Here is a 23,807-nt window from a genome sequence, read left to right on the forward strand (position 1 = left end):
TCCAAACAGTCAACTTAGCGGAGTGTAGAGGTTTCTCGTGTATTATCATCGGATTCTCTGTCGACCAGTAGCGCATATTTTGTTTATTCACATCACCGTTTAGATAAAAATGAGCTTCATCAGTAAAGAGTAACGAGTTCAATGGAATCTCACCAGTATCAATTCTTGTAAGCATATCCTCGGCAAATGATTTTCTTCTCACAAAATCAGTTTTTTGTAACTTTTGAATGATTAAAATCTTATATGGATGGAAACTGAGGTCTTCAGATAAAATTCGTTGCAGAGAAGTTGGTTTGATTTTTAAATTTAACGCTCGTTTACGTATTGAAGTGGTAGGGGTAGTCTGTACTGAATGCCTTACTCGGTCCGTTGTTTCTGGCGTTCTTACTGATCTTTTCCGACCTGTAGGCTTATTTTTACAAGCATGAGCGGTTTTCTCGAAGTTTTTTACCCATAATTTCACTGTTGGCCTCGATGGCACTTCACTTTTACCGGTAAGTTTAAAATGTTTGCGGAAGGCACGAATTGCACTAATGTAAGAGTCATTATTTTTGAAAAAGGCCTTTACAATAAAAGCGCGCTGCACAGCCGTCCACTTCTCCATGGTAAAAAATTAATACTGAAACATAATTCGGCATGTGTTGGCTACCTGGAACCGCTTTTACCATTCCCCTAACACCATTTGAACGCAGATCAGTGCTCACCAAAATGTGAAAGGTTATTCTGGAACACCCTGTACTTTTATAATAGTGCGGAAAAACGTATAAAATTACGTCACAAAAGCATGGTGAAAATTTCACAAGTCACGAATCTGTGTCGACAGTATCGAAATAAGTTTCTAAAATTTCAAAAATAATGGCAATTTTTCGATGAGAGTTATCCTGGTCAAATATTTTTCCAACTGTGTCGCCATTATAACGATTTTTTACTCTTGTTTCGCAGTATAGTTTTACAATATTACTTTTTTCGCAAGTATTTGGGGGGAGGGGTGGTGAGAAAAAGTGCGCAACGTTTTGATTAAACTGATCAGCGATCAGTTTTTGTTGAAACAGAATACGAGAATAATTTGGATTTGGATTTAGATTTTTGATATTTTCGTTAATGTGCGAGTGTGTTCATTAAGCAAAACATCATAATTTATTCCATTTGTTGTGTTTCCTCAGCAAAAAAAAAAAAATTGAATTGTCATCCTCTTTTTGCCATCAATTACCTACGTATATTTTTATGGTATGAATAAAAAGTTCAATTCACTTTCTGTTTCCGCAAATACCAAAATTCGATAAAAAGTGCATTGTAAAATAATTCTTGTGTTTGCGATGATTGTTTCGTTTGTTTTCCTATTTCATTTTATGGATGGATTTGTGGTGAAAATTCCAAAATTTTTCTTATAGAAGAGTAAGAAACTGAGAAATTCTGAGAAATTAAATCATGCTTTTACTAAATTAATGTTTAAAGTTGAAATAAAAATGAAAAGCAGCCAATCAGCATGAAGGAAAATCTCTCTTGTAATCAGCGAATTCCCGATTTGTATTTTTGTTTTGTTCTAAAATTGATGTTTCCTCTATTCATTTGGAGGAAAATTAACCACACCGTTCACCTATGTAAATGGAAAGCTTTAAGCTCTGTAATTTCACGCATTTCTCTTCCATTTTTTTTTTTTTTTTTTTTTTACAGAAAACGCTTCGTTTTTTTTCTAGTTTAATTTTTCATGACAATAAAATTAAAATTCTGCAACATTTCCTAATCAAAAAAAAAAAGAAGAAGAAATTTCAAGAAGAATTGGAGGTTTTAGAGTAAAAATAGAGAGAATCGAAAGGGTAGAGTATAAAATTCTCCATTAGGGAAGTATTATTTAATCGTGGTTGAAAATGATTTTTACCTGACAGTGGAAATTTTTTGACAAAATTTTCCTGTAACGTGTACCCTGAGATACGAAGAAAAGGGTTAAAAATTGTCCCTGACGATAACTTCTGCCGAAAATTCAAGAGCGAGTGTACAAAAATAGAATTAATTTTTTTTAATTTACGTGAATTTCTGAAATTTTAAGTTGTTCAACCTTTGGTTTGATTTGAGTGAAAAACCGGACGAGTTAAAGGGAATGACATTTTTACTGGTTATAGTTTTATTTTAATGCCATGTCGCTGATGTTTTGGATTTCCATCACCATCGACTGTTGATGAAAAAAGTTGAAGATTACTTACTCTCATGTATGCAAAATTTCTCAAATTTTTAGTGTGAAAAAAATGTCATATGTACGCGTCAAGTTATAAAATTTTTGAAACAAATCGGTTAGTAACAGTTTTTCACTACGTTGACTCTAATCGTTTTCATCTTTGAATGCTTCATTTTGCTTCAAAAGGGCTTCAAAGGTTTCGAGCGTTTCATTTCCCAGATAACTGTACGATCGAAAGTCGGGGTTTCATTTTATTTAATTACTTTTTCTTTTTGGAAAAAATAATTGTAAATGGATGGAATAATTGATAAAATGAAATTCTCTGGGCGTTTTTCGCATGAAAATGAATTTCTTCTGAATATAATACGAGCACTCATATTTTATCTGGTGCCAATTAATAGCTTGAAAGTAGTTTAGTGCGAGATGCGAGTAATACCGATGTTAGGTACGTATTAAACTTCATCGAGAAATACGTCTTGTTGAGTGAAGATAAGAATTGTTCGTCAGGATCCCCCTCAACTTGATTTCGTGATTCGTTGCTTTGAAGCAGTAAATTTCTGTAATTTTCAAACTGAAATTGGTCGAAAAATTTATTTGCTGGAATAATTTAGTCATCCACTAGTGGGTACGTTGCAATTTCTTTTGCATTTACAGCTGATTCGGTTTTTTGAAGAAAAAAAAACGAAAAAAATGATACTTACTTGATGAACGTTGAAAAATTAAGTGGTTTCTCGATTGACAAATCAGTATTTTTGAATTAACACTTGGAGTAGATGGCAAAAAAATGAAAGGTCGAATGATTACGACTTAATTCAACAGAGACCGCCATTTTGATTTGAAAGCCAATCAGAAAAAATTTCAGCTCTGGTGGTACCCTGCAGGAAACATATGGGTTCCCAAAGAGAGGAAATCTTCGAAAAACAGCGGGTTTTCGCTGTAGCTCCTTCTTAGCATGCTTAAGAAAAAATGGCCCAGTTACCAAAAGATGGTATTTGAAATTCTGCGTCGACTGAGCCCATTCCTGTGACAATTTTTGACCACTTTCAAAGGTTCCATGCATATTTTGGTGTGGATTCGTGTTCTGAAGACACTAGGTATCTCTGAAAAATATTCTGATAGAGTGATAGATCTACATGAAACGATTCCCATTTAATTTATACTCGTATGTAATAAACTATCGATTTGAAAAAAAAAAATACTTACTCTGAATATGTTCTTGAGATTTGTATAAGGTGAACTATGACATAAATAATTATACTGAGCTTCTTTAATCCAAAATTTAAAAAACGGAAAAGTGATCATATATTAGGAAAGTAGATGAAAAAAACTGCAATTTGACTGTACTTTTCTGCAACATGCTGCAGGTCAGGGGGCTTCACAAAACGGGAATGCCTCATAAAACAATAGACAACTGTACGCAAAAAAAAAAAACAAAAACAAAAAAATGGGCTGTAAAAATTTTTTTGAAATTTTTTCATGTGCATCAATTTTTTTTACTAAAATAGTAATTTAGTGATTCCGGAGCACAGAATTATTATTTTAGTGAAAAAAATTGATGCACCTGTAAAAATTTCGAAACAAAAAATTTTATGGTCAATTTTTTTCTGATCTTTGGCGTACATGGGTCCTATTTTATTTACCTTTTCCGTTTTGTTAAACTCCCTTCCCACGCCATAATGTTGTAGCCATGTTGCAGCAAAGTACAGTGAAATTGTAATCACTTGTACTGTTTTAAAATTTAGTTTTTGTGTTACACGCATTCAATGCTGATGACAGTATTTTATGGCTAGATTAAGTAGTTCACGAGATGAAAACTGTCGGAGCTGTGTCAATCTAACGGATGGCTTTCAACCGAAAATCATTGTCTCAAAAGTTTCACTCAACAACAGATTGTATCGTTGGCGTATTTATTACGAAGCAAAGTCGCTGGTATTTTTGGTCTTGAATTTTTAAATATAGGTACCCACTCGCATACCTTATCGATTTATTCATCGCGACGAACGACTAATTTTCACGCATTATTTACCTTATCAGTACGTGGCCAAATTGCTTCGACGAAACATAAAAGAAACAGTAATGTATCGAAATATTTCTGTATCTCGAGCAGAAAATTATCGAAATAACTGGCCAAATATTTACTCGTAGTTTCGAAAATGAGATGAAAAAATACTATAGTATTTGCTTTGGAACTTCAATCTCTATATTTTAGGAATGGATTTTTGGTCGAATCGAAAATTTGCCACCCTCTTCTGATTTTAGAAGTCTTGTTGAAATTATATTTCTTCTGGATCGATTCAACCTGTTCAAAGTATCTGAAAATATTCCTAAAGAAAAAATTGATGGAAAATTTTAGAGGAGAAAAAATCGTCTAAGTATATAGTTTGAAATTTTTAAACAAAATATTCAACGAATATGTAATTTTTTCAAAGGTGTAGGTACTTATTTGCGTGTATATTATTAAAAAAAAAAACAACTCAGTATCTGAGAAAATTTCTCACAATATTTGACATGGTATAAATTTTTTTTCAACTCGTGTCTGAGTGTGGCTGGATCGAAGATCCATACAATTTTCATGCCAAAAATGACAACTATATTACTGTTAAACCGTTCCTATCCTCGAGGGATTTTTTTGAGAACCGAAAACGATAGTAAAACTATAGTTCGGCTGGAGCCGAAACGACAAAAAATCATCCCGAGGGAGAAAATTTTTCGCAGCCAAAAAGTAATACAAAGAAAGGTGTCATTTTACACTACATACGACGATGTCTATGTGTACACCAGGTACCCAAGCTGTGTATATGTAGATGTACTTGCACAACGAAGCCAAGTAGTGAAGAGACCCCCATATACAAGGTGTACGACGAGGACGAGATGAGCAGGGATGTTAAAATGCGCTTTGAGATGATATGTTGTAACATGGTAAATAAAGTAGATTTTGACGCTTTAAAAGACGAGATTAAAGAATTCAAACATCAAGAGAAAAAGAAACAGAGAAAGAGAGAGAGGGCTTATGTAACGAAGTATACGTATACACATCGTGTAGTGTAGGCATATATGCTTGAAAATAAGTTTAAAAATAAAAAGCGCCTCGCTGAGAACTGCGAGAGGAGTGAACCGAGTACGAAATAAATGAGTAAATACTTAAACAAAGCGATACTTTAGCATCCTAGAGCAGGGTTCCTTTTTAAAAAGAGTACACGCGTGAAAGGGAAAAAAAATTCTCGACAAAGGAACCTCCATGTGATGTACTCTATACGTTCTCGCGTGAAAATTTACCCCGGTCGGGGTACCCCCCCCCCCCGCACCATGAAGTATCCCTGAAGCGAAGTGTAGTATAGAAATGTGCTTTTACACGCGACAGTGTTTTTTTCTATAATCCTTATGGGAGAGTTGCTTTGACTTTGAATTTATCTTTAGAGACTGTGCGTTGATAGACTTGTGTGGCGATTTATTGATGCTTTTTTGGGAGGCTCAGGACGAAGAAAATTGATCATATTATGAAGAAAAGGTTGCTGCTTTTTTGCTACGTTTTTATTTGGTGATGTAAATTTTTTGATTTTCAAGTCAAGAATTTTCGTATTGAAAGAGGGGCGGGGGGATGAAAATCGACTTTCAGTCGTGTGTTTCGTACTTGAGGGACAAATTCACGAACTGAGAGGACTGGTGTGGTTTAATTTATGAATAATTTGATTTTTTTTCAAATATGGGATTTGGACATTTTTTTCCGAAATGTAAAATTTTTCTTACCTTTTCTAAAGTGCATGAAACTGAGCTGTGCCGTCGAGCTTAATGGTTGTCGTCTATCTTATGCATAAATTTAGATAAAAGTGATCGAAAAAATGAATAAATTCATTTATCAGACTCTGAAAATTCAAGTTTTCCTCCGTATTCGGATCTTTTTCTACAGAACACTTCGTGTTAGGGTTTTTACGGTGCGAAAGTTTCCCGCGTGAATTATTTACTTATACAGCGAGTATAATAAAATTACAAAACCGTCAAACTCTCGCTAATTGCATTTAAATTAAATTCGGCGTATCGAATTTCATTCCTTAAAGGACTGAAATTCAGCGTAGAAACGAAGAAATCATTTCTCGAACGAACCGACAGAGCTATAAATTTGGCACGCGAATCATCCCTTCTCTCCATGGTCTCATCCTGTATTGGTCGAGTGAAACACGACGACCGACGACGACGTTCACATACGCCGAATATTCCTAACTCGGTTTTTACCCTCTACATTGTTTCTTTATATTATTATTATAGCTTCGCAAAGCGTATCGTCGTCGGTGGCGTAAAATTCATGAACTTATCGCAAGCCTTAGGGTATTGATCAACGCTTACGCACGAAGATATGTTGCTTCGCTTGTTGCGTACTTGTTGCGATAACAAATTGTTGAAGGAAAACTTGTTGAATTTTTCATCGCGTCGGGTAACCTTCGCAGTGAGAGAATCGAACAGCGATTTTTTTTTCGGTGGTGTTGTCGAAAGCTGAATTATTCTTTTTTGTGGTAAATTTCGACTGAATGCGAAAGCCATGAAACTTACTCAAAATTTGAAAGTACAAATAATTGAGTCAAATCAATTGTTGGTAATTTTTTCAAGCGAAACGAGTGAAAAATACATCAAAATGGATTGGTTTAAAACAAAAAAATGCAACCGAGGTGAAATGAAATAATCATGTAGATGGAAGGCCACCGGTTCTAGAATCTTCTGATTTGATTGAGGCGTCACTTCGAGCATGAGCCAGGACCATTTTATGGGACGAATTGATCTGGGGATTCGTAATGACTCAGTTTTAGTTTTTCGTTTTTGTCATGTAGGCCTATTATTTGAAAATTTGGTTTGATCCATCTCAATCGATGCAATTCTAGAAATACGAATTGGATTTTTTTTTTATCATTAATTAGCACTTTTATACTATAATTATTTTATTATAGCCTATTTATTTTCTGGTAGGTTTTCGAATTTCCCGTTTACTTTTCAACTGTTTTATTCTTTGTTGTCATACATGCTCGTGCTCTCTTTATCATTTTTGAATTGAGCAACGTGCTGATCGAAAATACTTAAATATCTTTACGCTTACTTACTGATTTCAAGAGATTGGCATTCAACTTCATCTTCTGTTATTGAGATGATTCCATCTAAAGCTTTTTTTTAGGTGTGTGGGCCAAAAAAAACACTACATATGTATTATTGACTAAATCAGGCTCAATGGAAAAACTGACAACAATTCTGAGCTGAGCCGTGAAATGAAATCACGAAAAATTGCGTTCTTTCTGTCGTGCAGCTCTGACTACTTTCCGTACCCTCTCTACAGCCTCGATTTGTTCCTCGATGATTTTTTTTCTAATCAGGCACTTAAAGAAGATCCTTTCAGAGAGATTCGTTTAATGAATCCCATGATTTTCATTTTTTTCATTTTGATTGTATGAAATGAATAACCGAAAAAGCTCCCAGGAAACGTATACAAAACGATGTGATGGGACGTGGAATGCATTTTGTAGAGGTTGGTGAAGTTTATGTGAAAATGTGAATGTTATTTTTTCGCGTAAAGCTAATTAAATTCCCTTTGAAAGGAAACCGAAGTGAGTTTTTTTGGGTTCGGGGTGGCTATTCATGAAAAAAAATCGCTCCTGCAAATGATGAGCATTCTAAGATGAAAAGAATTGGCGAACACGGTGCAACGAATGAATGCAACTTTAGCTACTCGTATTTTTGAAATATGAAAATGAATCACCTCAAAATTTTTCAAAAATGGGAATTTTATAATTTTTTCCAATTTGATGCACCGCTGAACGCTCGCTTCACATTTCAGAAATAGCTCACAATGTACGCGATGCACCTTTTTACGAATTTTTTCCACGAGTAGCTGCCGAGTGGTTCCCAACTCGTGGGCTTAAAAGGGCAATTTTTCAATCAACATTTTGTAGATGTGTCATTTTCTTGAGGCTACTTTGGAGCTTCAGTTGTTGATTTTCAGTTTTTAATTAAATGAAGTCGATTAATTTTTTTTTTTTTTTGCTATGAAATGTAGATATCTTGTCTACTAAATGTATCAATTTTTCAAAAGACAAGAATCTGTGGTTCAACGTTCGTCTGTCAGTATTTGTTTTTTCGTTCTTTTAAATTTTGGGTAGGAAAAGCAATGTACCTGCTACCAAGATGATAACTAATGTATTAAGAAGTGAAAAGTGGAATTTTACAACTGATGCCAATTGTGTGACGTTGTTTTAATCGCGGCATCGTGAAGAGTTGTTGCTCGAAAAAAAAAATTGAAAGCATAAAGCATTAAAGCATCCAATAAGCAAAATGCAAATTCAAAAACTCTCTTGCAATCGGGGTATAGCTGATGGCTTGTTTTATGTTTCGCAAACTTTACAGCAATTCAGGTAAGGCTTTTATTCTCGAGTAGAATATTTCTTTTTTTGAACATTTGGAAGCACAGTAAATGGAGTTGTTCAAAAAATAATTCATTTCGTTGATGGTACTCGTGGTTATTTCTAATAGTGGTTCATGAAAAGGCTGATATTGGATTTGCAAAGTTATCTAAAGGGAGTCACTAAATATTGTATTTCGTTCTTCAGCTATTGAAGTACGAGTAATATTTCTGTTGCTATGAACGACAATTCTGCTGGGTCTCTTCCCAGACGATGAAAAATCTTCAACAGGCTCATTTTTCGAAAACGTTTTATTCCTCTGTACATGGTTGCTCTTCTTTTTGGGGTCAATCATAAAACAGCCCAAAATATCAAATTTCACATTTGTGCCCAAACTTATAAAGTGAGCAGTCGTGGTGCTTGATCCTTGACAGGCAAAGAAAACATTATCCACTAAAACTGTAAAAGTTTGCTTACTTTCGACATTTTAAAATTCATGTAAATTACTTGTATAATATATAATGTAGGCGATTAGCATCAAATTTCCTACAAAATTATACCAAATATTACCCATATTACAGCAGCCCCAATAATAGCACATTTGGCTGTGTAGCATAAAACATTTGAAATCGAAAAATTCAACATTGAGAATACCTGAAATGTCGAAGAACGCTTGATGGGATACGTTGTTGCGGGTAGATATTTCTGAAGTGGCCCAATATAAGTCATTTGAGATCTCAATCCCCCTTCTAAACGTCTCTGACAGGACTCAGAAGTCAAAACAGATGACACCGGAGGGGGCTCAGTTTTTACAACATTGGGAGCCCAGGAATCGGTTTTACAATTCGACCTCAAAACACTTTTTCAGGGGTTTGTATCATTTTTGAATTGGTCTAAAATTATCCTAGCCCTTTGCAGGTTCTCTAGGTTTCCATATTGGAGAAACCAAGTTGCTTTGATGAGTACAATAGAGTACCTATGTCCTATACCTTGCTCAATCGGCCAAATCGCAACAAAGTCGAACCCTCAAAGAAAAATCATTTTGGAAAAGTTCAGTTCCTTAATTGAAGAAAATTTTCAATTTAAATTCATTTGTTTTGTTGGAAATATTTTTTCTAAACTTTCATTTTCTGAAATGATTTTTATTTGAAAGCTCAACTTTTTTGTGATTCGGCCAATTGAGCAGGGTACCTTATTACAGCTCTTTAAAGTAATTTGTTTTCCCAACATGGAAAACTAGAGAACCTCCAAAGTGTCAAGGTTTCTTATGGAAGGTACTAACTACTGATTAAAAATGAATTAAAAGTTGCAAAAAATTTTTCTTTTTTTTCTCAACTAGAGAGGTGGATAATTCAGTCATTCTGTGCTGAAAAAATGTTTGATTCATTTTTAAAAAATCTAAAAATCAGTTTGAGCAGTTGGAGTTATTTTCAACTTTCAGGGTATTTCATACACTTCCTAAAAATCGAGACACCACGAGAGTTACTTACTCGTATACCCTTATACATAAGATTCATTCATCAAAATTGAAACTACGAATCCTTTTTCACCATTCCTTCGTCAGATTGTTTTCAATCCGGGTAAAATATCGTAAAATATGCCATTAAATTTGCTACGTATTTAAACAATTTCAATGCGAGATTTCCTAAAAACGCACACGACGAGCAAGAGACGACACGATTACGACGACGAGAGAAAAGGAAAAAAGGGCGAAGGGAATAAAACGTTGATGTATTCTTTATCGCGTGCGTGTGTGCTCGAGATACACGCATGTGGAGGAAGCTTTCGTTCGGCTGGTTTTTGGGTGAATGTGCTGCTCGTCGTCATCGCCTTCGTCGTGGTTTTTCATTAAAATGACGAAAAGTTTTTGTTAATGATGATGGATGTATTATTGATATAATAGCTCGTACACTATAATACGAATACGTGTACGTATATTATATGCATAAGCGAGCATCAGCAAAATGTTTGATGGCGACGTCGTCGTCATCATTCGTCATCGGATAATGCGAAATTTTAATTTGTCGAAGCGATGTTGTGTAATATACTTGGCAGACGAACGTACACATTCGATTGGCTGATTACGAGTATATTTCGGATCGAATTTCAAGTATACGATGATTTTGTTTGTTGGTAATTTGTTTTTTTCGAAAACTATGTACGATGTTCGAGTACGAGTACGTGAAGAGGTTAAGAAGAATAATTTCGAGATATGACCGAAAATAACCCGATGGAATGGATTAGGTATTATAAAACAAATAAGGCGAATATTTTTCGAGTACGTACTCGACTGCTGGAAGTGGGAACTAGGAAGATAGCGATGACGAGAGGTTGGGGTGTGTTTTTGTGCGACGACGATGAAATAGCATTAGCCTGGCTGCTCGGTGCTCGTCGTCCAATATACTCGTATTTATTTTAATTTCCGGCTCATTCGCGCGATGCTTTTAATTAGACAAATGGAGTCATTAAAAAATACTAAACTCGATTAAAATTTTCTCTCTGCAGGTTTTTGGGTATAAAGGACATAATAATATATAAGAGTGATGAAACGGGGTGAAAGGCTGGGGATCTGGCGAAGGAGTAGCACGATAAGCAGGCAGGAGGCAGGACGGAGGAAACGTCGCCGTCGTCGCGTCGTAGTATCGTGGAAAACGAGAAGGTTATTATTTAAAAGGAAAACAGTTTATTTTTCCTTATCGTCGATGTTTCTGGCTTGTTGCGCGTCGAAATCAGCGCGATGGCCATGTCGTGGCCACGCAAGGGGAACAGAGACGGGAACACTTGCTATAGCAAATCTTTTTTCCTTAATGGTTTTAAAAGCAACAAATAATTCTTACCCTTGTAATCCTTTATACGACGAGTTACTCGTATTACCGCCGTATCGATGAGGTAGCGGCGGTTTTTGATTATGTGAGTGGATTTTCGTGTGTAATGAGTATAGTATGTATAATTATACAAGGTGTCCTGTTGGATGTCTGCTGAGCATATTTTCATGTTCAGGTGTGACATATGAATGAGGTGTAGTCGACAGTCGTGAATGAGATGTTCTACGACTTCTACGAGTTTGGAATTTGATGAAAATGTGAGTTTTAAAATTTGAAGGTTGAAACTATTTTTTGGAATTATTTTTCTGCACTTCTTCTAAATTGAATAAATTGGGAGCAGAGGTGTTGAAATAGTACGAAGGTACGAAAAAACCACAGATTTCTATGAAGGAGTACCAAATGACCAAAATTTCAATCGAACGTTTTTCAAAAGATTCACGTCATTGTCCAAAATGAACACACGGAAAAAATGCCCAACCTGTTGAAAAATTCAATTATTCATCGGTATTGTGAAATGATTACTTTGAAATGTACTAATCACGATTGTAATTTTTGTGTTTCAGGTGAGTACGAATTTTCATCGTAAGTTCCGTAAAATATATGCGCATACGTACGAGAGTAAGTGATTTAAAAAAAAAACTATTAATTTAAGAGAGGATTCGTGATGTTCAATTCTTGCTATTGTGTTGAATTCCTCATGGGTGTCCCATCCCCTCCCCATTTTTGCTGAGAAAAAGGTTCACAAAAGTGCCTACCTATTTTTCCAATCAGAATTTTGTTGTTTGAAGACACCCTATTTATAAGGAACTGCAGATTTTCAGGGATTTAGGTCAATTTTATTTTTCAACTCTGATTTCTTTGATACCTCCTAATAAATGTTTATCAGAAATGCTAATAAAATGTCGACTGTTCGAAGCTAAACTGGCTGATACTGAGCTATTGACGGAAGTATATGCTTGAAAATGAATTTAAAGGCAATCACCAATGAGTATTAAGTATAAATACGTAAAAAGCAAATATTATCTTGTAATCAGAAAATAATTTACATTCAACTCATCTTTTTTGCTAATTACAACGGTGTTGGTAAGGGCCTCGAAAAATAGTGGAGTAAGGGACTTTGATCGCCGAGAAGAATTTTAGCTCAAGGATTGACGCAGTCAGTCTCAGTTCTCATATCCTATTCAGAATGGTTTGTATCAATGTTTGTGTCTCATCCCCCCTCATCCCTAACGATTACACTTCTTTTAATAGTGTTCAATTTCTAGATCGAAGTCATCAGTAAGAAACCAATTCATTATGTATACTTTTTGGGGGTTTTCATGAAAAGTTTTTTGAACAAATAACCAATGAAATTAGGGTTTTAAAAAAATGTTTTCAGTGTCTGAATGCATTAAATAAATGAAGCATAATATTATGGTTCATTTTTAGTTGTTGGAAATTTTTACCCATTGCTTACTTCTTCACTGAGAACGCTTCTCACTGATACTTGAATATGTGCTTGCAATCCTTGTTGTAAATTATTGTTCAAACGGCTGATTCATATGCAGCTCAGGAGCATCCACCAAGTACAGTGGTGTGATTGTGTTGTTCGACATTATTGTTTTTTCAGCAAAAAAAAAACAACAACAATTGTACTTTTGACCAAAAAGTGCAAGTACTTGTACATAATTATAAAAAATTGTGATTTTGTCGATTTTTGAACGAAACGAAACTCTGGCATTATGGGTATTATATGTACATATCAATGAAAGTTGAAACTTTGAAGAAAAAAAAAATGAAGTAGCAAAAACCCTCTTGTAATCTCCAAAGGAGAAAAAAAATTGGATCTTAATGATGTCAAATTACTTCAAAGAAATTTTGGCAGTACATTCAGAAAGCTATAAAATTTGTCATACAATTTGGACCAGTAGGTACAATGGTACATATAATTTCAATTAGCCTAGTCAGGTGAAGCTTGGCATTGACTTTCATCGTAAAAGTATGTGTGATATACACAGACTCATTCCAAATGTCTTACCCCAAAATTGTCTGAAAATCTCTCTTTGTTGCCAAAAATGTTCAAAAAGCATGCTACGTAAAATTGTCAAATTCTTGATTTAAAATCACCTAAAAGTGTTTTAAAAAGTCTCACAGAGCCCTTTTCCATAAGCATTGAGGTAGGTTTTTTTCGATTTGAGTAAATCTAGTTCAGAACTCACCCTTTCTGTGTCACATGATACCCCAGCTTTATCCCACGCCTGCGTAGATAGTACCACTTCTCAAGTAGCATGTTTTTGGCTAAATTCCCGTAAAATCTGTCACTTCATCTTGGTGATTATTTTTGGTGAATTTTTCCTTTTGTTGTTGCAAATTTGAATATTTCACTTCTGAAATAAAAGCTTGAACTTTATTGGTCAACTAATCTTTTTTCCAGACAGTTTTTGTTGCTCAATGTTGCTGCCTGTCGCAGTTGGTAGTTTTAGAAAGATCTCTTTAACGTACCAACAATGGTGCAGTTCTTGAGCGAGTCTTTTTTTGTGTGTTTGAGATCATTTGTTGCATCATCAAGTTTAAAGAGTAACATTAACTTACCTGAAGCTCTTCAACTCCACACACTGTTGTTCTGAGTACACAGTTTTTTTTTGAAATTTTGTTTTCAAACTTTCCAGAACTTCATGTTTAAGTTTTTTGTATGTGCATTTAAATTATTATCTGCAAGAAAATTTGATATTGTTTGTAGGGCAATCCCTCTTAAACTTCTGAAAATACCGAAGTTATTGATATGGGCTTATAATAATTATTGTTTGTGATACTTTTATCTCCTTTCTCGAATATGAGTGTTGCAACATTGACCTTTTGGGCAAGCAATGGCACCCTAATTTTGATCAGATATGTTAAATAATTCTGCCAATGGTTCAGCAATGTATGATGCAGCCATTTCAAGAATGTAGGTGTCTAGTCCATGATAGTGCTTTGAGTTGGTCCTCCGTCATCCTGCAAACAGTGAGCAGAAGATAAACTGTTTTTTGATTTTTGGAGTTTGAATCGTCAAAATGTGTTGTTTTTTTTTTTGGTAAATTTTTGTAGTCTAGTCTTAGGTGAACTTTACCGAAAGATTTTTCATCTTTAAACTTCATCAGGGATCACAAATGACAAAGAAATTCAAATCAACATATATTATGGGTGTGATTTTAAAATTTTTCTGCTTGCGTCTAATTATGCCCAGAATTATGTTTTTTTCTTGTTTTGAAAAAAACTGAAAAAAGATTACTTACTTTTACCTGCTATAAAGAATTTTGGATTACACATTCACATTAATCAACATAATTAGATTTTTTGGAGATTTTTATTATTTTTGAAGACGAGTATTGAAGTTCTAAGAGCAAGTCTCCAGAGCAATTTTATAACCATCAAAGGCAACTTTTTGCCTGTTGCTGGAGCCTGGTGAAAAATGTGAAAGAAATCTTTGATGATCTGTCCTGTTATGCAAATATGTTACTACTTGCAACAGGACTCCTTCATGAATTGACGCCACAATATTTTTTTTTCTAATTAGGTGTTCTGTAAAAAGAAATTCTTTTTCGTTCTTTGTCTATGTTGAAAGTAATTTCTCGAGCATTTGTATCCTACAGACTTGAATTATAGAGACCATCAGGGCTGTAGCTGCATATCTATGGATTAACAAATTCTTTGATGGACCCTACTTTAAGATGCTTAAATCAATTTCCGCTTCTTAGATCTTGATAACAGATAGCTGGATTTTCTGCTATACATATTTCAGCCTGAATGCACAAGCACATAGCATTGTGTGAAAACTCTTGTTGAATTCTTTAATTGACCCTACTTTGATATGGCTTGAATCAATTGCTATGTACTTCTCGGATCTTAATAACAGATAGCTGTACTTTCTGCTATTTCAGCCTAAATGCACATATGTACGCTTTGCGTAAAAACTCTTGAATTCTTTGATTCACTCTACTTCAATGCGCTTGAATCAATCGCTGCTTCTTGGATCTTAATAACAGATAGCTGGACTTCCTGCTATTTCAGCATAAATTTACATAGCATTGCGTGAAAACTCTTGCAGCTTTACGTTTACTGTTTCACCTGGATTGTCGACATCTCTGCACCTTTCACATCTTCAGTAACAGATGTATTCTTAATGCGATTTTATTTGCAAAACTTGTAATAAGTTTCAAGCTTTTGACGAACGACTAAGTACAGAAGATCTCATTTTGCAAAAATGTTTCAAATAACGCTTCATTTGAAAGACCTGCACTGGACTGGTGAGATACAACCAGTCATTTGAAACGTTGAAAAATTACAAGTCCTGATGCATGCGTATTGTTATTCGCAGTTTTTTGTATCAATATTTTCAAAATAATTCAAATTTATTAAGAAAAAAAAACAAGAATTTGTCTCACTCAATTGAAACTATACGTGAATTAGTTTTGAAATCCGTTTTAAAATTCTGAGAAAACAAACTATTTCGGTGGTGTAGAATTGGGATGCTGTAATGAAGTGAAGATGCAAAGTGAGAAAAAAAATGTATTATACCTGCACAAAATGGATGCTGGATTCCAAATGTAAAATTTCGGATTAATTCGAAATAAAATTATGCTGAATTTTGCCAATGGTGCAATACTGCTGAATGATCCTATCCTGGGATTCCTCAAAATAGCATCGAAATCGAATCTAATTCTATTCTTGTGGTGTACCTCGACGCAACGGTGCTTTTGAAAACTGCATAAAAAAATTAACTTCATATTTCCACGAGAGTGGAACTTTCCCCTTATAATATTTTCCATTACCCTGCCTCACGGCCACTTTTTCCATAGTCTGTATTTTGCTCCCACGACGACCATACTTTTTCTCCTTTTGGTTGGTTTGAACGAGAGAGCCATCGCGTACCTATTCGTCGAATTAAAAACTCGTTTGGTATTTACACAGCGTTTATTTTTCACGTTGTTGGCTAAAGCTCTCTGTTCCACCCTCCTGGTATCGCATCGGGGGCAAATGCGGCGAAACGAAATTTATTAAAACATATTCTCATAATGGCTAGCTCGTTTAAAATACCTAATTTTTTCACGTAGGTACCTATACTGTAGGTAGGTAACCAAACGCAACGCAAATACTACCACGAGTATAGTACGATGGTACGAAACTTGAACGTGGAAAAAAAACTAAACTCCTAGCTGGTGAAAATGTCCATAAAAAAAATTCTCGTCGCCGGTTTCGCGTGTTTTTCGCCCTGAACAAACATATGCTCTTTTTTGATACGACGCGAGGACGCGACATCCGAATTTTTGCGCCGGCGGCCCCGACAACCGACGACGACTGACGACTGCGAAAATATAAACGTCGGTAATATTCCGTCGGGCGGTAAAAATTAATTCGAACAAAACAAACATTAAACGAGAGAATATTCCGTGTAATTAATCATCGTTGCGTTAAAAACCTGCTCATCTAGTCCGACCTCTTGTGAAAAGCTACGCTAACGTACCAGAGCAGACTAAATTCCCCCAAGACTTGACTCTTTGCTCGGCCTGCAAAAGCCGCCGCCGGCCTGCCTCTCTGCTCAATTAAACGCTGCTACGTCATCGTCGCTCGTTCGTGTTTTTCTCCAAAACTTCGGTACACCTGCGATATTTTTCAAAGAAAAATCTTCTACGCTGCCCATACCTATACCCATCCTGGCTCGTGATACGAGACCTGCGAGCATCGCTTCAATTACCTCTGAACTGAACTACCTCTCGGTTATATTCTCGAAATATGGCCGCACAGAGAGAAAAAAATAACCCTCTCTCGTGTTGATATAACGTGTAAATATTAATTAGGGTCCACTATACATACATATGTAGATATACTACACTATAGAAGTGTACCTTATACATATATTAAACGAGAATAACTATTTTTTTTCTCCTCGCATCTTCACTCTATATAGCTACAACATTTTTCCAAACGAACAAAAACTTTTTTGCATGTATGAAAATCAAAAAAAAAAAAAAAAAAAATGAAAGAAAAAGCGCAAAAACTACACCAAGGGTTAATTTAATGAGCCGCAATTATCTACGCATGTAAATAAAATTTTCTCTAAAAGAGGTTAAAGCAGCGCAGCTTGTGTCGTTAATTTTTGCACAAAACAAAGACCACGCTTTGCTCTCTGTCTCCCTTTAACCCTTTCCGTATAGTCGTGTTTTTCTGCCATCATCGTCGTAAAACACGCCACATTTAAAATTAAAAACCTTTTTTTTTTCACCGTATAATCAAAATGTAAATTGATGTCTAACATTTTCATCATATACGACTCTCCTTCAACCCTTATCCTGTCAAGGATGTGTGCCTTATTTGGCTCGTCTCATTTTCGAAGCTTTTTTCTGCGTTCAAGGGGAGAGGGGTGAGTGATCTTACTGGAAATTTGGTCAAGATCGAGTACCATTGATTATAAGACAGATTAACTGGTTGCCTGTTCTGGAAATTGAAATTATTTCAAATAAAATCTAAAATAGACGCGAAAATCCGCCTTGTTTGGTGTCTGTGAAGGAGGAGGGGAGGGGTTGCAAAGTTTAAACCACCAAAAAACATATTTCAGACACCTTGCAGAAGTTCATGCCAAATTTCAGCCTCCTAGACCAATTTGGAGGGATGGGAAGTGTGATTCAAGGTTTTTTAAGGCCAAAAAATACGAATAAATCCGTTTTCTCCCCTCCAAATCGCTCTAGGAAGCTGATTCTTGGATATGATGTACAAATCCTGATTTCCTATCGATTGATTCCTGGCTTGACTTTTTTGAACATTTTTCATCCCCCTTCACTCCTTCCTAAAAATTTGGACATCCTCGAAATCTGATTCAAGGTCATCCCCACTCAAATCCCTTCAATCCAACACCAAACCGAGCCCAAATACCAAATTTGAACAAATTTTGTTCGGATGCCTTCGACTTCGACTGAGATGATTATTTTGGTAAAATAAAATAAAGATGAAAATATATCAGAAATGCGTCAAATCGATGAAAATGGACTTCTGAGATCCCTAAATCGATTTTGTGTCTGTGCTATTCCCAATTCCTGCATCTCAGAATTGAGGCCACTAGAATCAAAAGTCTACTTCTCCATTTTTGAACTTTTTGAGAAAAACGCAAAAAACCTCCCTAGCATTCATCGTAACATAAAATACCGAGGTAATACGTCTAATATTTTCTTACCAACATGCCGATAGTGACCTGCATGTTTGTTTTACCCTACACGTTGCCATAAGAGTTCCTGAGCCGCTTCAAGTTTGGAGAAGTGCAGTTTTGTCTCCAACCTTACACTTAATATATCTTTGTAGCACATTTCATCAAAATTTTTTTAGCAATACAGTGCTAAACGTTCAGGAAATCTTGTAAAGTTTAAGAAATTGAAATAATACTGCATTTTTAGACCATTAATTTGGAAATTGAAATAATTTTCCTTTTTTTTCAAAGTAAAAAAAATTAATTTTTATTAATAAAAATGAAAGGTGTTTTTTGCGGGAAGGGTCCTCACTTGATGAATTTATTCAATTTCAAGCATAATTTCAAGGCATAACACTAGTGTTTCATTCGAAATCCGCCAGGTTCGTTTGAAAACTCGACTTCTCCATTAAAAAAGTAGAGTTTTGATTCTAACCCCTAACTTTACACGCTGTTTTACCATACTTCCTGGACCGAAATTCAAATTTTGACATTTTCATCAGATGCGGGACATGTTGTAGTATACCAAACCATGCTTAACTCATTTTCGAAAAAAAGTGGAGAAGTAGGCATTTGATTCTATAGGCCTCAATTATGATAGACTGTATAAGCCCTAATTTTCCTTGATTCTAAAAAAAAGTTGGGCTGAAATACGATCGTGATATAACTAAAACTCGTTCCAAGTTTTCTAATTTTTTTTGTCCAAGTTCCATTACATTCAAATATTCAGTTTGGTCATTTACTCTTCGGACACCCTATATATATGGGTATTGAACGAGTAAATGTGTATTTTTCCAAGGTGCTAATGCTATTTTGTATTATTTTTCGTCGTCGTTGAAAAAACATCCTACGCTCGCCCTATCGACAGGAGATGATAGATCGAGAACACCCTAGCGCCAAATTGAGAGAAAATGATTCAACGAACGAACGAAGAAGAAGAAGGAAAAAAAATCAAATTTAATCTATTAAAAAAAGATAAAAATAAACCAAACTCGCGTATACAGAGCATCGTGCACCCTGCTCGCAGGTAGAGAGAGGCATCGTAGTACTTACAAAGAGAGAAAAACGTCGGCGAAAAAAAAAACCTAAACTTACACGAATGATTCTTTAACGAGAAAACTTTTAAAAGGCCTTAATTAAAAGTTTACAAAAGTCATACGAAATGTTATTCTCTTTCCTTTTTTTTTTTTAAATACTATTTCTTTCACAAAAATAACTCCCCGTAGGCGTATTTTCAATCTTTAACTCTTGTTAAAAATTGCCCAACGAAAACTTACGTACCTATAATATAGAGAGGTAAGGTACGTAAAACGAAGCTGTTGTTGTTGTTGCTGTTTGTTAGCAATTTAAGATGCGCTTTTCAACAAACGCGTGTAATAAATTTCGTTGACGTTTTTTTTTTCGTCTTCTTTCGTTTCTGTTTTTTTGTTATTCTTACTCGAGGGTTACGAAATTATTGGACGGAAGAATTTTTTTGGTACAATTGTGCGTTTTTTTTCTTTTTTATGATATGAGCTGAATTTTAAATGCGCTGATCCGAAATAAATATCTTCGCTTGCTTACTTGCAAAAATTTAAAAGTTCTTCTATTTGATTCAAAAATTATAGAATTTCTTCCGTCTCATTTCATCTCATCTCACCACTCACGAGATGAAAGTACACGAGTAGGTATAATCCTAATTCGAACCTACCTTTCATCACATTCGAAACTCCAATCGATCATGCAGCTCACCACTCTTTTTAATCGGCTAATTCGCACACTACCCCTCTGATACACCCCTCGTCTACTATTCATCAACGTTTTATCGGCAGTTAATTAGAAGTAAAAAATACTTTCGAATCTATCGATTTTCCACGCGTCAAGTTTGCGATAAGAGACTCTGGAAAAAAAATTCAATAAAATTCCAACATCAGATTTTCCGATTATAAAATTATTAATAAAAAAAAACACACACACACTACGTTCGCATCGATAAACTCCTCGTGTTGGGCAGATAGGCATGGAAAATAGGTATACGTCAACACGACCGCGTGTACAAATCTAATGGCTGTCAGAATTTGACATCATATTTACTTTTTATCGTATTAAAGTCGATTTGCAGAGCGCAAGCTTTCAACAACAATCGCTTCAAGTTGATTGACGTTTTAGGCAAGCGTCAATGACCAAATCACGCCTTCCTTAATCGAGATCTGAACGAGCTTTTTGTACAGGGGGTTTGGGTATTTATATATCTTCGCCGTGTGTATAGTGAATACTATACGTACGTAGTGCAATTCGCATTTACGATGAGGGATGAGCTAATCCTTTAAATTTTTCGGTGGTGACGAAATAAAGGATGAGAGTGGAATTCAGTTGAAGTAGAAATCGATCGATAAATGTATTATTTTTTAATTATTGGTGTATGAGATGAAGATTGATGAATCAATAAGTAGCCTAATTGGATCGATTAATTAAATTTACTTACTGGGGATCTCAAATAGGTTTAGGTTTGGTTTTTGGAATTTGTAATAGCATAGATTATTACACCCGTGTAGAGAGGGTTTAGATTTGATTTATTAGGTTGGTTTTTTTTAGTAGGGTTATGAATTTCTGGATTTCAGAAGGGTTGTCTGGGATAGTCATTGAATTTGAGTCTATTTGGAAAGATAGTCTTGTTTGCTGTAATTTAGGACAGGTGAATAGTAAATGTTGAATGGATGTTGGTTCATTTTTGCAGAATTGACGGGGGGGTTTTGGAATTTTTTGGTAGAGGTGGTTGTGAGTGATTTTAGAGTGACCTATTCTTAGGCGGGTTATAATTATTTCTTCTCTTCTGTTTAAGTGATCAAGGTTCTTCCAGGGGTAGATTGTTTTTTTGTGTTGAAAGAGTTTGTTTGATGTCTGTGATGACCAGAAATTTTGCCATTTTGAGTGAGTATTCTGTGTAAAGAATGATTTTATATCGTCAGTGGTAAAAAAGGTGAAGGGTGGGGGGGGGGGGGGGTTAATGGCTGATTTTACATAGGTGTCAACAATTTCATTTCCTTCAATGCCTACATGACTAGGGGTATACATAAGGTGGATGGTATGGTTTGAATTTTGGAGATTTAGGAGAATTTTGTGAATATTTTGAACAATAGGGTGATCTGAAAAAATGTTTGTATGAAGATCAAGGAGCTAAGAGAGTCACTTTGTATTAAATTCGTTTTGGTTTGCTCCACCATCTTCTGCGATTTTTTTTTTTGAATTTCTCATTTTTAATGAAATTTGTTTTTGTATAATTTTTTACTTTTTGGAGAAGGAAGGAACCTTCAAGTAGGTTGTTTGAATTGATTCGGAAAAGTATTTAAACTTGAACCATTTCAGACATGATGTCAGGTGTGTGGTTTTTTCCGTTCTAGCTCCTATCCAACTTGATTTGAGAAAAATTGCTTACGTTTCAAAAGGTAGTACTTGAAACTCAACGTCGACTTATCTATGTAAGACCACGCTGAGGGTTCAACTGAATGGTTGACAATTCGCAAATCGTTCATTTTTGGATAATTTTGGTATTTTGAAATACTTTCTTCTCAAATATTCCATATCAATCATGCCAAAACATAAAAAAATGTCATTTCTGAAACTGGGGAAATATTTTGGAATACGTTGGTGATAACTTTTCGATCATAATCGTCAATTTTAGGGGAAAAAACGAGAAAAAATTTTCTCGATTTTCAGTTATTTTTCTCGATTTTCAGTTATTTATCTCGATTTTATATGTAGGAATAACCAGTAATGTCGAAAAAATTGGCACCTTTGTGTCTCGAATTTTTCTACGATTTCAGAAATGATATCTTTAGATGTTTCGACATAAATAATGTAAAATATTTGAGAAGATATTTTCTAGACACGAATTTATCGAAATATGAATGGTAGGTAATGGCCTAAATCGACGTAGATTCTCAAATACATATTTTTTGAAACTGGGTCATTTTTTCCAAAACAGGTTAGGTAGAAGCTAGAGCGATAAAAATCACTGATTTTTTTTCAAAAATGCTCCCTCTTTGAAGATCTATTATTTTCTTCCAAAAGCATCTCCGGAGCTGAAATATTTGCTGAGTGTTTTTCAACTCAGAATGTAGGTCTCCACTTGAGTTTGGTCAACAATTTCCGACATTTTTTCTATCAAGATCTCCTCGTGTGTATTTTTAATGAGATATGAATTTGAATTTTGCTAAAAAAGTTCCACATCATTTGGAAATTGAAAAATTCCGCCTCAAGGGTCAAGTTGTTGTCGGTATGATTTTGTTTCCAATCAGTTCTTTCACAGGTGTCATATTTTCGAAGAAAAACTTTGGAAAACCAATTTTGGGAAGTCTCACTCACTTCCCCTCCTCTAAAACACTTCTCTACCCAATAGTGATGACTTTCAGTGTGCTATTCAAGATTGTTTCCTCACTTTAAAAAAATTGAAGCTCTGTTGAGAATTTTTTCAGTAAATCGTGAAGAACTCTACTTGTAGAATGGCAGAGTTCTGTTCTAAATGAGTATATTGAACGGATCTCAAATTTTATTGCGAAAATTTCGATCTTAATTATTTTGTTACTTTGGCCATGAAATTTTTCCTAGTTCATGTGTTGAATTACAAAATATACCTACTTCTGCTGAACGTCAGCTACCTATGTACAATCCTTAGAAAAAAATCAAAATGAAATGAAAATTCTATAAAACGAATCTTAAGGATTAGATAGTACATATTATATGAATGAAATTATTTCCAGTTTTACCTCCCTATGGATCCGGAATCCGGATGCATCCTGTTATTTACTAAATTTTGTTGATGATTGCATCGAAGATTACTTCCTGATAATGAATTTTTTCAGCTTAATCTATGAACTCCTATCTGCATCAGTTTGAACGTGGCCTGTATTTTTTGTTCAGAGGATTTTCTTTTATCCAAAGAGCACTTTTTTCAAACTTGAACGCAGATATGCTAACTGTGAAGTAAATTTTAACGATTCTCATGCTGGATTAGAAATTTTCATTGTAGTTTTTCCATTTTTTTTTTTTTTTTTTTTGAATATGAATTATGAAATTAATTATTTTTTAGTCAAGGATGCCGATGATATTTTCAATCACGATAATTGATTGATTGAAGAAATAAACTATCACAATTTTCATGATATTGTAATGATAATCTCGTAACTTACAATCCTTTACGCAAGAATTGAAAGGATAAATCATCTCCGTCTTGTTGAAGGTTCAGTTGAAGGAATAAG

General features: G+C 34.8%; 1 protein-coding gene across 7 annotated transcripts in view; it reads left to right on the top strand.

The window, feature by feature from the left end:
- The window catches only part of heph (polypyrimidine tract-binding protein 1 heph), a 613,245-nt gene that overhangs the window by 138,991 nt on the left and 450,447 nt on the right, over positions 1-23,807 (top strand). The window lies entirely within an intron of this gene.

The sequence above is a fragment of the Planococcus citri genome, chromosome 1 (assembly GCF_950023065.1).
Source record: "Planococcus citri chromosome 1, ihPlaCitr1.1, whole genome shotgun sequence".
Lineage (NCBI taxonomy): Eukaryota > Metazoa > Arthropoda > Insecta > Hemiptera > Pseudococcidae > Planococcus > Planococcus citri.